The 8,838-nt window shown below is 40.5% G+C and overlaps 1 long non-coding RNA gene across 2 annotated transcripts; it reads right to left on the reverse strand.

Annotated features, from left to right (window-relative positions):
* Positions 1-277: 277 nt before the first annotated feature.
* Positions 278-7,174, reverse strand: LOC120611023 (uncharacterized). Of its 2 annotated transcripts, none has more exons than XR_005655060.1 (3): positions 7,029-7,174; positions 1,268-1,377; positions 278-578 (listed from the first exon to the last, which is right to left on the reverse strand). It is a non-coding gene; the product is annotated as an uncharacterized LOC120611023 (long non-coding RNA). The 2 variants fall into 2 exon arrangements; XR_005655059.1 differs by having other exon boundaries at positions 278-784.
* Positions 7,175-8,838: the final 1,664 nt, after the last annotated feature.

The following is an 8,838-nucleotide window of genomic DNA, read 5'->3' on the forward strand; positions in this document are numbered from 1 at the left end:
CTGAGAGAATATTATTTTAACTTACAGATGAGATACATGAGTCAGGAGAGGCCACGGTAAGCCGTGGGAGCAGACCATCCTAAATCTCAGTGGCTTATTCCTCATTCCCGATGCATGTCCAAGATGGGTGCACATCTGTGACGGGGTGGTGGATCTTGAGGATCTGAGCAATTCTCATGGGAACGACTTGGAGACACAAACTGACAGAACGGCCACCATTTCGAGAATAGTCAGTCACTGTGCTTGTGGAGAAGAGGATGATGGGGTGCGAGGATATCTCAAATCAACGACCCTGTGTTCTGGCCCAGAAGTGCCACATTTCACACACAGTCCACAAAGGGGTCCTCGACACGCAAGCAAGAAGTGCGGTTCTACCAGGTGCTGGAATCGGGGAGAAATGGAAACATTTGGTAAACACCACTCCTGACTAGCATGTGAGGGAATTGAAGCTCGGGGAGATTGGGTACTTGCCGAAAAATCACACAGGCGGTAAGCGGCAGGGCCAGGACTTGAAGGCAGACAAGTACATTTTCAGTCTTTGTCATCTCTATACTCCTTTCTACACCATATGCTGTAGTCTTAAATGAAACGTGTATATATTTATCGTAGCGATCCCGTTATTTCAATGCTCCAGTTCCCTCGTCCTTAATCACCCGTTCTCCCAACAGTGGCGTTGAATAGACATGGCAGCATTGGCCAAGCACATCAGCATTGCTACGCCACAGGTCTCTTCCAAACAAATGAATGCTTGGGATATTTGAGTGTCTGTTGTATTCAGGGAAAACTTTGAGAAAATAAAATGCAGACGTAGAAGTAAAGACCGTTATTGACGATTTTTTTAAATTATTGTCAATGCAGAGTAATAAAAATAAGAGGCGAAATTAAAGAAACTGGTAACGGATGTGCAGTGTTCAACACAAATGCTAAACGTTAGCACATTAGAGAGATAAGAGAAAAAAGGGCTTCTGGAAATATGGGTCAATAGAATTAGAGATAAGGCATGGACAGAAGAGAAAATTTGGGGTTGAAAAGGCTGTCGTGCTTGCATGTACAGCGAGGACTCAAAACGTACGATAACGTGAAATGTATATGCTGATAATATTGAAACTGAGACTAACGAAGTAAATCCCAGAAAAATATATACCTCACCATACTGAAGAAAATGAAAATCGTAGTATTTCTAAAAGTCATCTTGACAAGGAATGCATGAGAAGGCCAAATTATTGGCCGGTCTAAATTAGTTACATCGTGCAAAAAGTATACATACCTTCTTATACTTGAGCAAACTGAACCCAGCGATGGCTGAAACAGCTACTAAAGCATGTCAAAGTCGTGTTTATTCCCAAGCAGACAACGTTTGGTTCAACATTAGGAGGTCTGCAAAGTAATTTAACACACCAGGCGAATAAAGGCAAAAGGAAAGGACTATTACCACTAAATATCTAGTCAAAAGGCATATAACAAATTAAACAACCAATCAGGGTTAAACCACAACAATAACGATAATTCTCAACAATTCATAGATAGAAAAGAGTTTCTTTCAGCTGACAAAGAATCAACTACATCACACATCACACTGGACAGTGAACCATTAAAAGCATTCCCTTTGATAATAGAAAAGAGAAAAAGAGGACTCATATGACCACTTCTTTTCAGCATCATACCGCATCTCCTGGGCGGTACAGTAAGCTGCAATACATACTTGCATAGGTATGTACAAGCATCAACTAATAAATATATACCAGTGAAAATGGAGCCGTGATAACGATGTGGTTATCTTCATAAAAATCCAAGTGAAGCTGCAGAAAATTAAGGTGAAAATGAAGATTAACACGTTTGTTGTGCATAAGACTCATACTAACAGGGATTGTAAGGAATAGGAAATATCATTTTCAAGCGCACAAATCATAACATTTCGTTAACTAAACCATGAATCAGCTCCCTGGGCAGCTACCCCGACGGTCGTAAACACTGTTATTCGCTTTCCTGTTCTATAGAGACTAGAAAGCTACAGACTTGAAAAGAACCAGCGTGCATGGGTGTGTCTGTGTGTGTGCATGCACACGTGGTGTGTTTGTGTGACGCACACATACACGTTGCCGAGAACCCTTACGGCTACACTTCTTAGTGGGATCTCACTTGAATGAAGCATATGTAACACACTGGGTCTTATGAGTGTAAGTGAATGACACGCGAGCCACATATGGCTCAATGATGCCGTCAGCTATGTGTGATGGGAGAGTTCTCCGGCTTTGTTGGGACAACCATAGCAGGATTCGTAGAATTCAGCCTCTGCCATGAAGGTCAAGTAGCAGTCAGGCAGCAGTGGCATTTCAGCTGTAGAAGTCCCACGGCGTGAGTGGGCTTGCCCTGGCTGTGCAGCTTCCAAGGCCGCTTTTCTGGCCAAAAACAGACACTTTGCAAGCTGCTTAATGGATTTCATTATAGATGTCCTGCTAGGATGCCTTGTGGCACAGGCAAGTGCCACAGGAACCTTGATTATTAGAGTACTTGACACCAAAACTGGATGCAAGCAATGGGCCCCGAAGGAAACTAGAATCTGGGATCCAACTGGCCTAGGTGCGTGTGAACGTAGTAAGGATGCAATTGACACTAGGGGATGCAACATTGGTACTACAAGGCACGCCGTGGTGAAACAGTTGCAAAAGATATCGCCTGTGGTCACTGGAATTGAAATTCTTTTGAAGTCAGTGTGTCACTGGACCAAGCAGCTGCTGTTAGGGACTCAGAGGACTCTCTTTGCCCCCACGGCATTGGGGAACCTATTGGCGCGGAGAACATCTTCATCTCTGAAGTGTTCTGAAGTGGCTGACTCGCGTGAGGCCACCCGTGAGACGGTAGATCCTGCCTTTGGCACGGTCACCCTCCTATCGCTGGGGATGTTGGGTCACAGGCCAAGCAGAAGCACTTTACCTTTCGGGTCTAGGTGAGTGCTGTTCACTTTAACAGGCCGCAAGGATGGCAGGATAGCCACATTGGTTTGACCTACAGCAACCTTTGAAGGTGGCTAATTGAGCAACTGGTTCCTTGGCTGTGGAAATATCTGAACAGCCTCCAAAGATGCATTTGATCTGAGAGAAATATACAAGAATGGAAATATTTATAACAAAAGTATGAGAACATAGGATGACCAAATAAAACTCAATGTCTGTCATCTCGATCTATTTTTTTTGATTAGTTTGTTTTTGATTCTTTAAATTTCTCATGTAAGTGAAATCATATAGTGTTCATCTTATCTGTCTGACTTTAATACCTTCTAGGTCCATCAAAGCTATATCTTTTTCCATCTACTTCCTTTTCATATTTTGGGGTCGTGTTTTCTTATTCTTTCAGCCACTCTGTCTTTTGGTTGAAGCACTTATTTCTTTTCCATAAGGTGCTTATTGATAGGCATCTAGTTGTTACTATTTTTTATTCTAGTTTTTGATACATGTTTTCTCTTCTTAAAGAAGTCCCTCCAACATTTCCTGTAATACTGGCTTAGTGGTGATTAATTCTTTTAGCTTATCTTTTTCTGGAAACTGTTTATGTGTCCTTCAACAATAAATGATAGTTTTGCTGGATAAATTATTATTGATTGTATATCCTGAGTCTTCATCCTTTCAAATATTATTTTTTTGCCAAGCCATTCTGTCCTGCATAGTTTCTTTTGAGAAATCAGTTTCCAGTCTTGTGGGTGTTCCCTTATAAGTAATTATTTCTTTTCTTCTTGCCGCTTTTAATATTTTTTTCTTTGTTTTTTTTTAACCTTTGGTATTTTAATTATCATGTGTCTTGGTGTGGCCCTTTTGGATCCCTGATTTTTGGAATTTTCTGAGTTTCCTGGGGTTTTATGTCCATTTCCTTCACCAAGTTAGGGAAGTTTTCACTCATTATTTCTTCAAACAACTGTTCAACATCTTGATTTTCTTCTGTTATGCCGATCAGACAAATATTTGGAGACTTAATAGTGCCCCATATTCTCCTTAAGTTATTTTTATACTCTTGTCTTTTTATTTGCCATTCTGATTGAGTGTTCTGACTAGTTTTCCTGTCTTCTAGATAGGGCTTTTGATTCTCTTCTTTATTCACATTGTTTATTCCATTTAGTATACTTCTGATCTCATATAATGTGTTCTCCATTTCAGACTGGTTCCCTTTTATAATTTCCATTTCCATTTTTATCTCCTTGTTGGAGTTCTCTACACTTTCTAAAAGTTCATTTAGCATCTTTATAACTAGTGTTTTGAACTCTGCATCTGTTAGATTACTTGACTCCATTATATCTGAATCTCTGTTCTGTTCTGTCATATGATTTCTTCTTCTTTGTCTTCCCATCTTGGCTGCCTTTCTGTGTCTGTTTCTATGTACTAAGCAAAGCTCCCAAGTATCCCGGTCTTATTGGTGTGGATTTGTGAAGTAGGTGTCCAGTGGCATAGTTCTGAGTGGGGTTCAGTTGCAGGCCAAATTTAACCCAAGCCTCTACCACTCTGGGGCCATCTGTTAAGATTCAGCAAGCAATCCACAGATTCTGTGCTTATAGTTGCCTCAAAAGGCCACACCAGAAACCGAGGCCAGCTGCTTCTACCAGTGTGTGTCTCTCATTTGTAGTTTACAAAATATGATCGCCTGAGTCTGACCCCAATTCTGCTTTAATTGCTGAGGATGTACCCTGGTGCTAATGATTTTTTCAATCTCTCCAAGTGTCTCTTGTGTGTAAAGTAGGTTGGGAACTGCCTGAACATTTTAAATGATGATAGTGCAAGTTTTTATAGTCTTTAATTTTGAAGTCATATGGTTGTGGTTTGGGAATAACAATATTCCACTAATAAATACATATAATATTCCAATAATAATAAATTCATAGCTATACTGTATGTATGAAATAAGAATTCCCATGTAAGAAGTAAAGAAGAATCTCTTAAAATAAAAAGAATGGAAATGGAAAAACACAGCGGTAGTAAGGGGCCTCCAGTAGTAGGGTCAGGGAGGAAGCTAATCCACTGGTGAGGCCAGAGCAAGGTATGGATTAAAGCTAAACACTCATGAACCCAGGGCTAACTTGGCAATGAAACCTCCTCTGCAGGAGACAGTCAGCCCACGGTATGCAAGCATGGGAGGGAAAGAACAAACTCAACAAACAGAGTGGTTTGTACTGAAAGAACAAGAAAAATAGAAAAGGCTGAAAAATACCTTAAGATAATAGTTCCCTAGAGAGATAAAGGAGTGGTAAAGGAAGGCATTATATCTATTGTATAAGATATAACACTGACCAAGAGGATGGCTGATTGAACACAAGGATCTGCTCTCACTTCCTCTTGAAACCTCATTAAAACAACATTAAAGGTAAACAAATCAATACAATGGGCTATTACTCAGCAATAAAAAGGCAAAAACATGGATAGGTGCACCCCCACCAAAGAAAATTATGCTGAGTTAAAAAAGCTAGACACAAAGGAGTACAGCACATGATTCCATTTATATGAAATTGTAGAACAGGAGAGACTAATATCGAGAGACTGAGAGGAGATCAAGGATTACGTGGGGCCAGGGAAATGAAAAGATTAAATGGGAACCTTTTGGAGTTTGGTATATGTTCTATATCATGATTGAGGGGGTGGTTAGCCCTAATGCCTGGTTTTTACATTTAAGGAACCTGGAATCAGAAGAAGATGAGTGAATTGTTTCAAGTGATGCAGCTTACTAATCAGCGAGAAAATACATCAGCTTATCAATGATAAAGTCTTCCCATTATTCTGCGTAATGAGTCAATATGAATAGTGTTTCCCCTCAAGCAACTGGCAAAACCCAAACCCAGGAATAAACATTCTTTTATACAAGTAAAGCATACATGTGAAAATACAATCACTATGCTTTCCAACCACCCATTTATAAACACGACCAACATTCATTTTCCTCTGTTCCTTTACCTTGACTTTATGTTTATATTGGCACATAAAAACCTAAAATTTTGTTAACATCTTCTGAGAAACCATACTGTAACATACCATTCTATATCCTGACAGTTTTTTTCTTCTTTCACATTGTATCATGTGGTGTGAGGAACATTCGATCTTGCTTTTTGTAACCTACCACTTAAGTCTGAACTATTTCTCAAATAAAAATCCTTTTTTTTTTCGTCCAAAGATTGGAAATGGGAACTTAAGGCCCCTCATTTTATCCTTTCATGTGCTTGTTTCAGTTTCGGATCTTTTAATGTTGGCTCCCTTAAATGGTATGTCAGATTATTTCCCAATAGGGCTGCCCTGTTTTACTATCACCACTTTATAAAGTAAGTTAATAACTGATGCTACAACCTGTCCCCATAATCCCAATCCTTTTCTTTCTTGTAACAATAAATGCAGTTAATACACATTCTTCACTTACTAAACATTAGACGTTGTACTAAGTATCTGAGCTAGTAATAGCAACTTATTTGTAGTACTTGTTAGGTCACAGGCATTTCTCTAGGGGATTTCTGTGTAGTTCCATATATAATTCACTAAATTCTCACAATTATCTCATGTGGTGCAAGCTATTACTGCCTTCAATTTAAGAAGGGGTGGAGGGGAGAATGAGAGTCACCGTAAGGTCAAAGTTACTTGCGCTGGACCACAGATTTTAGCACCAGGATTCAAACTCTGATTGCTCTGGCCTCAAATCCTATGTCCATAACCAATCAATAATGTGGGACTCTGTGTTAGGGCTGAATTGATCCCTGGGATCACTGGTGGGCAGTGTGATAAGTGTGGTATCTGGAACTAGGATCCCTTGAACTCCAGCCTTCTGTAAAAGAGACTCATATTTTCATGCTGTTCCCCTGTACTGTCTCTCCTTTCTCAGTCTGTGAGGGAATTGTTTCTCTGGTGTTAAACTTGAAGGTGAAGTAACAGAGACAAATGAGATATATATGGAAAGAAAGAAAGTTTTCCAGAGGGCTGTGCATCACTAGGATGGATTCAGTTCCTCAGAGGCTTTTTCCATTTGTGTTTTATTCTTTTATCAATGCTCACCTTCATCTTACTTACCCATACATTCATCCCTTGGCCTTTTCACTCTGTATGTCAGGTACTCATGTCACTTGTTTTCCATCTATCCTTGATTCCAAAGACAATCATTTCTAACTTTTTTGTGACAATATCAGACACTCTCTGGCTCCATCATCCTTCTTTGTTAAAGAGCCTGTAAAACAAAGCCACATAATTATAGGTATCTATTCAGGCAGGGAGTAATTTGGATGGATATGTCCAAAATAATGAAGTGTCTGGGTCAAAGTGTAAGGTGAATTTAGAATGGCTAAGCATATTGTAGGAAATTAGGCTCTCATGCACTGTTAGTGGAGAAGTATATTGGCAGAAATATCATTAAACGTCCTTAGGAAACTATGTCTTATATTGTAAAACATCACGTGCTAAAAGGAACTCTTGTAGACTGTTGGTGGGATTGTACATTGGTGTGGCCAGTATAAGAAGCAATATGGAGGGTCTTCAAAAAATTAAGAATAGAACTTCCATGTGATCCAGTAATTCCTTTCCTGGATATTTATCCGAAGAATATGAAAACATTAATTTGAAAAGATATACACACCCTAATGTTCATTACAGAATTATTTATAATAGTGAAGATATGGGAAAAACCTAACTGTCCTTCGATGAATGAATGGATAAAGAAGTTGTAGTATATCTATACAGTGGGATACTATTCAGCCATAAAATGATGAAATATTGCCATTTGCAACAATAGGGATGGACCTTAAGAGTATTATGCTAAGTAAGTCTGATGAAAGAGGACAGAAAACATAGGATGACCAAATAAAACTCAAGATCTGTCGACTCGAGCCATCTTGATGGCAAATGATCGTCCCTTACTCAATTCCCACCCCTGACCCAGAACACCAAGAACGAATGGACTGCTGACAGAAAGACCCTACAGTGCAGTCACAGGTAATTAACTACAGTAAATGTCCTTCCTGGGTTTGGACAAAGGGACCGCCAGCCATCTACCAGAGTAACTGTACACTTGCTCTTGGGACACTTGCTCTAAGCCAGAACTCGACAAACTCTTCCCCGGAAAGGGTCAGATCGTAAGCATCTGCAGCTCGGAAGGCATTATGGTCTGTGTAGGAGCTATTCAACTCTGTCCTTGTAGAGAAAAAACAATGCTATAGTCACAGCATGGCCACATTCCAGCAAAAGTGTTTGTATGGATCGGGCCATGTAAACTTCAAATGATTTTCATGTCCGGGAAAATGATTCTTCTTTTGATTTTTTAAACCATGCAAACATGTAAAAAGCATTCTTACCCCGTAGGTCCCACAAAAAGAAACTGTGGGTCAGGTTCTAGGCCATGCCCGCTCTAAGCTAATGGAATCACGTGGGAGGGTATCCTGCTCCTGGCACAAAGCTGGACCTCTAGAGAGGCATCAGAGCCCTGAATTCCCACTCTATTCCCTCTTCGCTCCAGAGGCTTCAGTGGGGCCCTGGAGGAAAGCAGGGAGGCAGGATTGGGGAAGAAGCCCTGGAGCCTGGGCTCCAAATGCTGCTTCTTGTGCCCCTGGAGAAGGAAGTCAAGGCAATGGAGGTGGGAGGACTGAGGGGGAAAGAGAGGGAAGAGAGGGAGAATCGAGAGAGGAGGAGTGCTTCTTTGCTTACTACTCATTATCCTGCAGGGAGGAGGAGAAAGTGATCTTACTGTGATTGAACGTCAGCAATCCTGGCTGCTCTTATCCAAAAGACAAAACGTACGTGGCTGCGGAGACAAGTGGCCTGAAAGTTGACTTAGGTGGAGTCATTAACGGGAGTACAAGAACGCGGGTGGGCAAAAAGAGTTCATTTTGCT

This window comes from Pteropus medius, unplaced genomic scaffold, assembly GCF_902729225.1.
Source record: "Pteropus medius unplaced genomic scaffold, Ma_sr-lr_union100, whole genome shotgun sequence".
Lineage (NCBI taxonomy): Eukaryota > Metazoa > Chordata > Mammalia > Chiroptera > Pteropodidae > Pteropus > Pteropus medius.